The sequence below is a fragment of the Notamacropus eugenii genome, chromosome 5 (assembly GCF_028372415.1).
Source record: "Notamacropus eugenii isolate mMacEug1 chromosome 5, mMacEug1.pri_v2, whole genome shotgun sequence".
Lineage (NCBI taxonomy): Eukaryota > Metazoa > Chordata > Mammalia > Diprotodontia > Macropodidae > Notamacropus > Notamacropus eugenii.
Genome location: NC_092876.1, coordinates 191,581,320 through 191,590,658, shown reverse-complemented (window position 1 = coordinate 191,590,658; position 9,339 = coordinate 191,581,320). Strand labels below are relative to the sequence as shown.

The 9,339-nt window shown below is 37.2% G+C and overlaps 1 long non-coding RNA gene across 1 annotated transcript; it reads left to right on the top strand.

The window, feature by feature from the left end:
- The first annotated feature begins 730 nt into the window (after nucleotides 1-730).
- Nucleotides 731-8,744, top strand: LOC140505593 (uncharacterized). Its single transcript, XR_011967571.1, has 2 exons — nucleotides 731-6,527; nucleotides 8,312-8,744. It is a non-coding gene; the product is annotated as an uncharacterized lncRNA (long non-coding RNA).
- The last annotated feature ends 595 nt before the right edge of the window (nucleotides 8,745-9,339 follow it).

Sequence of the window (9,339 nt, the reverse complement as noted above, 5' to 3'; positions counted from 1 at the left end):
ACCAGTAAATTTGATAATGATGTTTATTACCTTTATTCAAGTCACTGGGAAAAAAGGTTAAACAATGAAGGGTTAGGCAGAAATACTTGAAACACTCCAACAGGTGTTTTCTTCCAGGTTAATATGGAACCATTTACTATTACTCAATGGCTGCACTTTGAGGTTAACCATTCAGCCAGTTTTGAACTAGTCTAATTATTCCATTATCTAGTTCCCATCTCACCATCTTGATGACAACAGTAGTATAAGACATAATCAGATGTTTTGCTAAAAATCTAGACAAACTATATCAACAACATTCTCCCAATCTACCAGTTTAGTAACTTTATCAAGAAAAAAACGTTGTTCTGGCATGATCTGTTCTTGAGGAAGCTATGCCAGCTCTTTGATCACTGCTTCCTTCTATTTCTAAATGTTCATTAACCATCTCTTTATAAATAGAATTCTAGAATTTTGGTCAAAAATTTAATTAAGTTTACTAGTTCATAGATTGTAAATTGCATTTTTCTCCTTTATTGAAGATTTGGACATTTGCTCTTCTTAAGTCCTGTAGTACTTCACTTCTCCATCACTGATCTTTCAAATATCTCTGATAGTGATTCAGCAATAACATCCTCCAGCAGCCAAGGATAGAGGTCATCTTGTCCAGGTAACTTGAATTTCTCATCTGACTTTTCTTCAGTATCAACTCCTTATTATCCATTTTTGGTATGTCCTTTCTAGTTCAAATGCCATTCTCCTTGACAACAAAAACAAGCAAAATGGTAATTAAACAGCTCTGTCTTCTACCTGTTGTCAGTTATCATCACTCCATCTACCCTGAGCCGTGATTTTATCCTTTCTTTGGCCCTCTGCTTTTATACAATTTAAAAAACAAACAGAACCTTCAGTCTCTTTTCCTATCCTTAACTTTACTCATCAGCTTTAGCTCATTCTGAGCTTTTAACATCCTTTTACGGTAATGTTTGTATTCATCTTTTGATGTTTGCCTTTTCTTCCATATTTGGCACATATCTTTAAAAAATTCACATCCCTTGATGAATTCATTCATGTAGGCATCTCACTGGTCCCCAGACAAGATGACATATTAAAAGTATAGAGTTAAATTTATGTTTATTAATGGCCTAAGAATTGAATAATTCTTAGAACCTTTTTTTCTGCTCTTCTTTCTTGATGACCTGCATGGAAAGGTAAACACACACACACACACACACACACACACACACACACACACCCATAAATAAGCCATATTTTTAACATTTATTTAATCATAAGAGAATAATCCTGTCTAAAAAAAACAAGCTGAATTTAGTTGCTATGTACAAAAAAGAATTCATTATTTCACCTCTCCTGCACTTTCCCGTACTGTCTTCTATTTCTTTGAAGGGAAATACCATTCTTCCAGATATGTTGCCTCTAGTTCTTGGAAATCTGGGCAGTTTTTGTTTATAATTTCTTGAAATTTGGCATCCAATTTTTATTTTGGTCATGATTTTCTGGTAGCCTGATGATCAATTATCTCTCCTTACTTATTTGCCAGGTCAGTTATTTTTGATAATATATATTTTGTAGGGTTTTTTGCTTTTTAAAAATCTTTTGATATTTAATATTTGTTCTCATGTTGTTTTCTATTTGACGCATTCTAATTTTCAAGGAATTCAATTTTTGAATAAGGTTTATCACCATCTGTTATAAGGTATGAATTCTCTTTGCCATTCTTTTATCCCATGTTATTCCATTTTGTATTTTATGTTTCATTTCTTCCAGATTCTTTTGAAGTCCTTGTGCCCAGAACAATCTTCTCTCTAAAACTGTACTTGGACTTGTTGTAGAGGTTTTTTTCTTCTTCTCGGTTTACCTCCCTAGTTTTCTCTCAGTTCAAGGTATTTCTTTTTTTTGTTTTTGGAATTTTGTTTCCCTATAACTTCATCCTCAGTTTCCAGATTGGGGGCTTGTACCTAGGTCAGACTCTACTCTTGTACTTGTGGATGTTGTAAGTATTTTCTGTTTGGCCTTCACTGGCTGAGATGAGACTCCATCTTCTGGGATAAGCTGGCCTTGTCTCCTATTATGTTTCAGGGGGATGTTAGGTAGATGCTGGCTTGGCTCTGCCTCTTGCTGTGGATGAAGTTCCTGGATCAGCCCTGCTGGATATTGTTCTAGCCTCATCTCTTACTTTGGGACTGAGTTATTTTGTACTTTGCTTCATTATTTTACTTATTTTAGCTTTTTTTCCACTCTGTACTTCTAGCAGAGTCTGGCTATTTTTCTTTTGTTTAGTCTTGAACAGAGTGGAGGATTTTGTAGCTGATTTTCTTTGACTTTCTTAAGAATTATTCTTTCTGGTACATTTTTTGAACTTTACTGAGTTGTTTGTGAAGGTTCTGGGCTCCTCTGGGCTCCAGTGCAGTCCTCTAGGACACTTACCCACAATTTCTTCATTCTTTTCTTTTTGAAAATCAGACCATTTGTCAGTCTCCAATTGTATGGCACCTCTCCCATTTGCCCCGAATTTTTAAAGATCATGGACGGTGCTCATATCTACCAATTCTTTCAGCACCCTGTAATTTAATTTATCCAGGTTTGGTGAGCCAGTTAAGATACTCAGTTTAAGGAAAGTACCATTTAAGGTACTTGCCAACTCAGTTATTTTAATTTTCTATTCCCTGTTTCTTAGCCTAGAAACAGTTTTCCTTGAAAAAGAAAACAAACAAAATAATAGGTAAGTAGCTCTGTCTTCTTTCTTGCATCCATTACTATTTTAAGGACCCATGTAGAGATGTTTTTCTTCTCTACAGATGTATGTGGGAAATGTATGTAGAAAGACAGGTGAGTAGGCATACTATGCTCATTGTTTCCTTCTCACAAGAGTAGGGTCACTTGTCTGGATCTCTTCAAGTGTGATAGGAAATGCTACCAGCTTCCTAGTGTCTTCCTGAATCTCCATCTCATCTCATTTAGCTTAGTGTTAAAAAAATTTTTTAAAAGAAGTTGTCATTAAGCAATAGTTATTTTCTCTTCATCCCCCCAGAGAGGCATGGGGAAGAAAACGAAGACCCTTGTAATAAATATGCATAGTTAAGCAAAACAAATTCCACATTGTCCAAAAATGCTTGTCTCAATATGCATTTCACCTCTCTGTTAGAATTTGGGTAGCATGTACCCTCCTCAGTCCTCTGGAATTACCTTCATATATTTTCTTTTGTTTTTCTTCTTTTAAAAATATTTATTTACTTTTGCTACATTTGAATTCTATGCTGTTTCTATCCCTTCCTCGCAACTTTGCCTTAGAGAAGGCCAACATGTAACACAGATGTTTCTTTCTATATCTATATGTATATATGTGTATATATACACAGACACACACACACACATATATAAATATACACACACATACACATATATGGGAAACTATACAATACATAATTCTGTATGTCATTTCTTTCTCTAGAGGTGGATAACATCTTCCTTCATTGGTCCTTCGTAGTTGATTTGAATATTCAAATAACTCAGAATAGCATAGTCATTCACATTTTCTCCTTAAACAATAATGCTGTTCCTTTATACTTTGTTCTCTTGGTTTTGCTCATTTCACTCTTCCTTGTTTCATTATTTCCATGTTTTCCTAAAATTAACCTGCTCATCATTTCTTACAGCACAGTAGTATTCCATCATGATCACATACCGCAACTTATTTAGCCATTCCCTAATTGATGGGCATTCTCTTAATTTCCAGGGCTTTATTTTTCTAAATTAAAACAAATATGAGATACCATCTCATTAATATCAGATTGGCTAAAATGATAGAAGAAGGGGAAAATGACAAATGCTTGAGGGGATGTGAAAAAATTGGGACACTAATACACTGTTGGTGGAACAGTGAACTGATCCAACCATTTTGGAGAGCAATCTACAATTATGTCTGAAGAGTTATAAAACTGTGTATGCCTTTTGACCCAGCAATACCACTATTAGGTCTGTTTCCAAAGATGATCAAGGAAAAAGGAAAAGAACCTATATGTTCTAAAATATTTATAGGAGCTTTCTTTGTAGTGTTTAGAATATACAGCAGATAATTATACAATATTTGATAATTTTATAAAAAATTGGCCTTCACTTTCCCCATTTCTATTAGAATTCTCATCTTCTCTCCTACACTTGACTCACCTTTAAGATAAAAATGCTTTTATTGAGTGGAATCAAAACTGAAAAGATACTCTAAAATTGTCATCATTCCAATAATAGCCTTGAATCTCCACCTTCCTCTCCTGAGCCTTCAGCCAAGTATTCTTAGATATACTGGAGTAACCCTTTAGAAGAGTATTTTTCTTTGTACTTCTTTCAGAGTCAGTTGGGGAAGGGGAAGAATCTTTCACTAATATTTACAATTCTTCCGTATTTGTCATTAAATATGAACATTATTAGAGTGTGATAGGAATCTGATTCTTGACTTGCTGATACAACCTGTAGCCAGAACAATTATCATCTTCAAAAGGGCCCAAATCACCTTCAGTTGTTTCTGTTTCATTTGCATCTGGGGGAACTTGGTGACTCTTTTTGCTCATGGCATCCAATGAGAGATCATGGGGTAAGGAAGAGAACCTCAGGGCCTCCTTCCTCTTCAGGACTGTTGTTGAATGCCTTCAAGGAGGACAAAAACAGCATCAAGATCAGTTACTGCAATGACATTAAGTTATTTAGCTTGAAACTAAATAGTTACAAGCCAAGACCAAAGTGAAGGGAGAGTTGGTAATGGACTTTTTGTTTGGAGATGATTGTATGTTCAATGCAGCCTCTGAGGCTGAGATGCAGCAAAGTGTGGATCAATTCTCTACTAATTGTGCTAATTTTGACCTAACAATTAACACCAAGAAAACAACAGGTTCTCCACACTATCCATACATGGAGCAATAGGTTACAACACCATGCCAGGAAACTGAATTGCTTCCATTTGAATTGTCTTAGGAACATTCTAAAGATCACCTGGCAAGATAAAATATCAGACATAGACATTGAGATCCTTTCTCAATGGTAAATTGCCAAGCATCAAACCTTTTTGCGGAGAATGAACTTCAGTGGGCTGACCATGTTGTTCAAATGCCAAATGTATGTTTGTCTGAAAGATTATTTTATGGAGCACTCACACAAGGCAAGTGTTCACATGGAGGGCAGAAGAAGCTATACAAGGACACTTTCAAGTCTTCCTGAAGAACTTTCGAATCAATTATGTGATGTGGGAGACACTGGCCCAGGACCTCCCAGCATGGTGGGCCCACAACCAAGAAGGCTCTGTGCTTTACGAACATAGTAAAATTAAAGTAGTTCAAAAGAAACGTGAGATGTGCAGATTTAGAGATATCTCAACTCCGAACATATGAACTAATTGTATCCAACCTATGGTAGAGCCTTCCAGGCTCATACTGGTCTGATTAGCCCCAGTGGGACACACTGTACCTTGACCTTAACATAGTGATGTCATTTTGGTCCTCTTCAAGAGCAAAGGAACAACAACCAGCCGTACACAGTCTTTCTATTTATAACCAGACTCCATAAAGAGACTAATCTATTTGTTTTCATAGAGGAAGTAAGTTGAGAAACTTTCCATTCAATTCATTATAAATCAGCCAGATTTTTTTCTTCCATTCTATTAGGTTATTTGTGACTTTAACAAACAGTTATGATTGGATGATTATTTAAAGAACTTTTTTTAAAAAGTTGCACAAGAGGAAGAAAATGGAAAGGGCAATTGAAGGACTGGGTGAGGGAGAAGTTTGGAAGGCCAAAGAGGGATTGTCAGTGACAGCAGCAGATGCCTGGAAATGAGCTATCCTGAATGTTTGCATTCCAGGACTTGTTCTGATGCCAGGATGGTTGCCATGTATACAACTGCTCTTCTGAAAAACAGGAAAAAGAATGTCTGCATGCCCTAGGCTAGTGAATGTGCCCAGGAGAGCACCAAGCTCCTATTACTTTGGATTTCCCTCAGAGGCTCAAGGACAAAGAGAGAGATCTTAAACCCCTCAAAGCAAAGAGTGTTATTATATTGCAACCAAAAAACAAAGGAAAAAGAAACCTCCAGGAAGAAGAACCATGGACACTCATTGAACCTTATTCTTGCTTGAATCTTGTTTTATTTCTTCATAAATATCAAGACAACAAAGCTTCGGATATTACATTTGAACTGTACTAAATGGTTACCTTCTAAGAAACAGAATATATTCAAAAAGAATATATATTTTTTAAAAAATTATGGACTCTTTACCATGAAGAACTTCATCATTTCAAAGCAGTTTGAGATCAGTCCACTCATTTCCTATGTGAGCCGAGCCCTTAACACAAGGCTTGGCACATAGTATACTCTTAGAGTTCATTGTTGTTGTTTCAATCGTGTCCAACTCTTCATGACCCCATCTGGGGTTTTCTTGGCAAAGATACTAGCTTGCCATTTCCTTGTCCAGTTCATTTTACAGATGAGGAACTGAGGCAAATAGAGTTCAGTCACCTGCCTAGGATAACCCAGCTAGTAAGTAAGTATCTGAGGTCAGATTTGAACTGAGATCTTCCTGATTCCAGATGTGCTTAATACACTGTGTCACAGAACTGCTCATTGTGTTTTTTGATTGACTGATGAATGTAGACAGATAGGACTGGGGTTTACCGATGTTCCTGGAAGGAACCTGCGGTAGACTTGGTAACAAGAGAGTCAGGCTGCTTCCTTTCCATGGAGTTGTTCAGGAGAGGTAGATAATCTTTCTACTGGCCTTTATTCACTTCATCATGCTTCTGTGGCTTCAAGTGTATCACAGACACATATCCTGCACTAAGCTGTTTGTAGCTTCCTAGGTGGCAACTGGATTTTCTGGAGACATGAAAAGGAAAAAGCTTCTGGCAGCGGCATTGATCTTGCCAGGGTGGAGGAGATGGCAATATGTTCTCCAGACCACAGAAGATTTACCTTGAAATATTTGTGGAAACTTTACCTCGCGTAAATTAGGGAGTCAGGATTATGTTATTTAGTCATTTCAGTTATGTCCGACCAGTGACTCAGGCCAGATTTGAACTCAGGAGAATAAATCTTGCTGTTTCTTAGCCCAGTGCTCTATCCACTGCAGCACCTAGCTGCCCTGGATTATGACTTTGTAGTTATTTGAAGAAAAGGGTCTACTTAGTGCATAAGAACAAGAGGAATTAAAAATGGCAGCATTTTTCTGTCTAGGCAATCTGTTTTTGAAACATTTCCCATGACGTCTGAAGTAAAATGCAGCTTATATACATTTTTTATTAATTAATGTATTTGTTTTCAGTTTTCAACAATCACTTCCATAAGTTTTAAATTTTCTCTCACTCCCTCCCCCCTCCCTTGCTGAGATGACATGCAATCTTACATGGGCTCTACACATATATTCTTATTAAACACATTTTCACATTAGTTATGTTGCATAGAAGAATTAAAATGAATGGGAGAGACCATGAGAAAACCAAACCAAACCAAAATATAACACAAGGGACAATAGTCTGATTCATTCTGCATTCTGATTCCATAGTTTTTTTTTCTGAATGTGGGTGGCATTTTGCATCAAGTCCTTTGGGAATGTTTTAGGTCCTTGCATCGCTGTGAAACACTAAGTCCATCACAAACAGTCTTCACACCCTTTGGTGAAGGCTATATTTTAAAAAATCATATAGTGAAGGGGTTGAATTGGAGCCCACTCCACGGAGCATGCTTGAAGATGGCCCTTTGTGAGAGGAGTCAACCATTAAATGGAGCACGTGCAATGCTGTGCTTGTGATCTGGCTGCTTCTGGTGAAACAGGGGCTAACTGATCTTTGTGTGCCACCTCTAAGGGGCTGTGTCAAAGAGTGTAGGCCACTCAGGAAACTTTTAAAACTATATTGTTATTTATTTCATTAAATATTTCCCATTATGTGTAAAAAAAATTTAAACATTCATTTTTTAAAATGCTGAGTTCCAATTCCCTCCCTCCCACCAGCCCCTCTCCCACACTTGAGAAAGCAGGCAATAAGATATTGATTAAACATATGACGTCATGCAAAACGTATTTTCAGGAAACTTTAAAGGGAGAGACAACCTCTTCTTTCATTCTCTTCTCCCTCTTTCCTAAATATATGGCTTGAGAATTTGTATAGCACTTCCTTGAAGTTGTTATGTGAGGAAGAGAGGGTGAACCTTTAGCTTTAGGAGCTGCTTGTGAATGGCAGCCAGAACATGTGATCATTTAGGTGAGTTTGAGATTGGCGGCTCCAACTGTCTTTGTTTGTGTTTCTTTGTGTTTCTTTCTCTTGAGCACAGGTGACCAAACAGTGATCCCGAGATATGTTTCCAGGACTGGTGGCTACCTTGGGAATTCAGGAGTTTGGGAATTCCTAGATTCCTCAGTTGGAGCTGACTGGCATCAATACGAGTTTTCTGCAACTACACCATTCTTGGAGAAGTTGTCTACTCAAAGGAGGATGATTCCAAGCCTTGCCCTGGCTTGCAAAAGACGTGGACCTGGAGGGAGTTTGGACAATACAGAGCTGAGATGAAGGTGGAACACCTATTTAACAATCCCTCAAAGTATCTCATGTTTTAAACTTTTAAGTATCAACATGCTAACAGAGTATAAGAGGAATTTGGGGTGACTGGTTTATATTTTAATTCTTTAGTGATATGTGATCATGAGTATTTTGTGTTTAAAATACTTCTGTTGTGGTAGAGGAAATAAATAGCTGCCATATCTGTCCTCTGGATATTGAACACTCTTTTAGGAGGGACCTTTACAATCTCTTTGGAGAGACTCTATCCATGAGCCATACCTAAGCTTTATTCAATTTTCCTTAAGGTTCTGAGGGGCAAGACAGGAAGAGGGTGAAAAACTCTAGAGACATTAAGAAAAAAACAAAATAAAACTTAACCCCTTTCTTTAGAGTCCAGGGTCTCCTGATATTGAACTTGATCTGTGTGAATACAGAGGTGGAGCATCTTAGCAGGAAAGAGTGTCCCCAGCCTTCCTGGCCATTGAGTGGCTATTACAATTATAGATGTAAGTCCAAATGCAATAGCAATATTATTCATAATACCATGTAATAAGGCATAGGAGAGTTGGACTGTTCACCAGAGAGAGTTGAATATATGATGAGATCGCAGAACCTGTGAAGTATTGAAGTAAGAGTAATAACAATACTGAAAACAACAATAGCTCTAGCTCACACTTACAAAGCATTCTGTAGTTTACAAATGGTTTTTCCCCCAATAACCCTGTGAGGTAGGCAATACAATGAGAGATGTTAATGCAATTTTACTAATATTCACCTCTAATACACTCTTTCTCCAGGCCA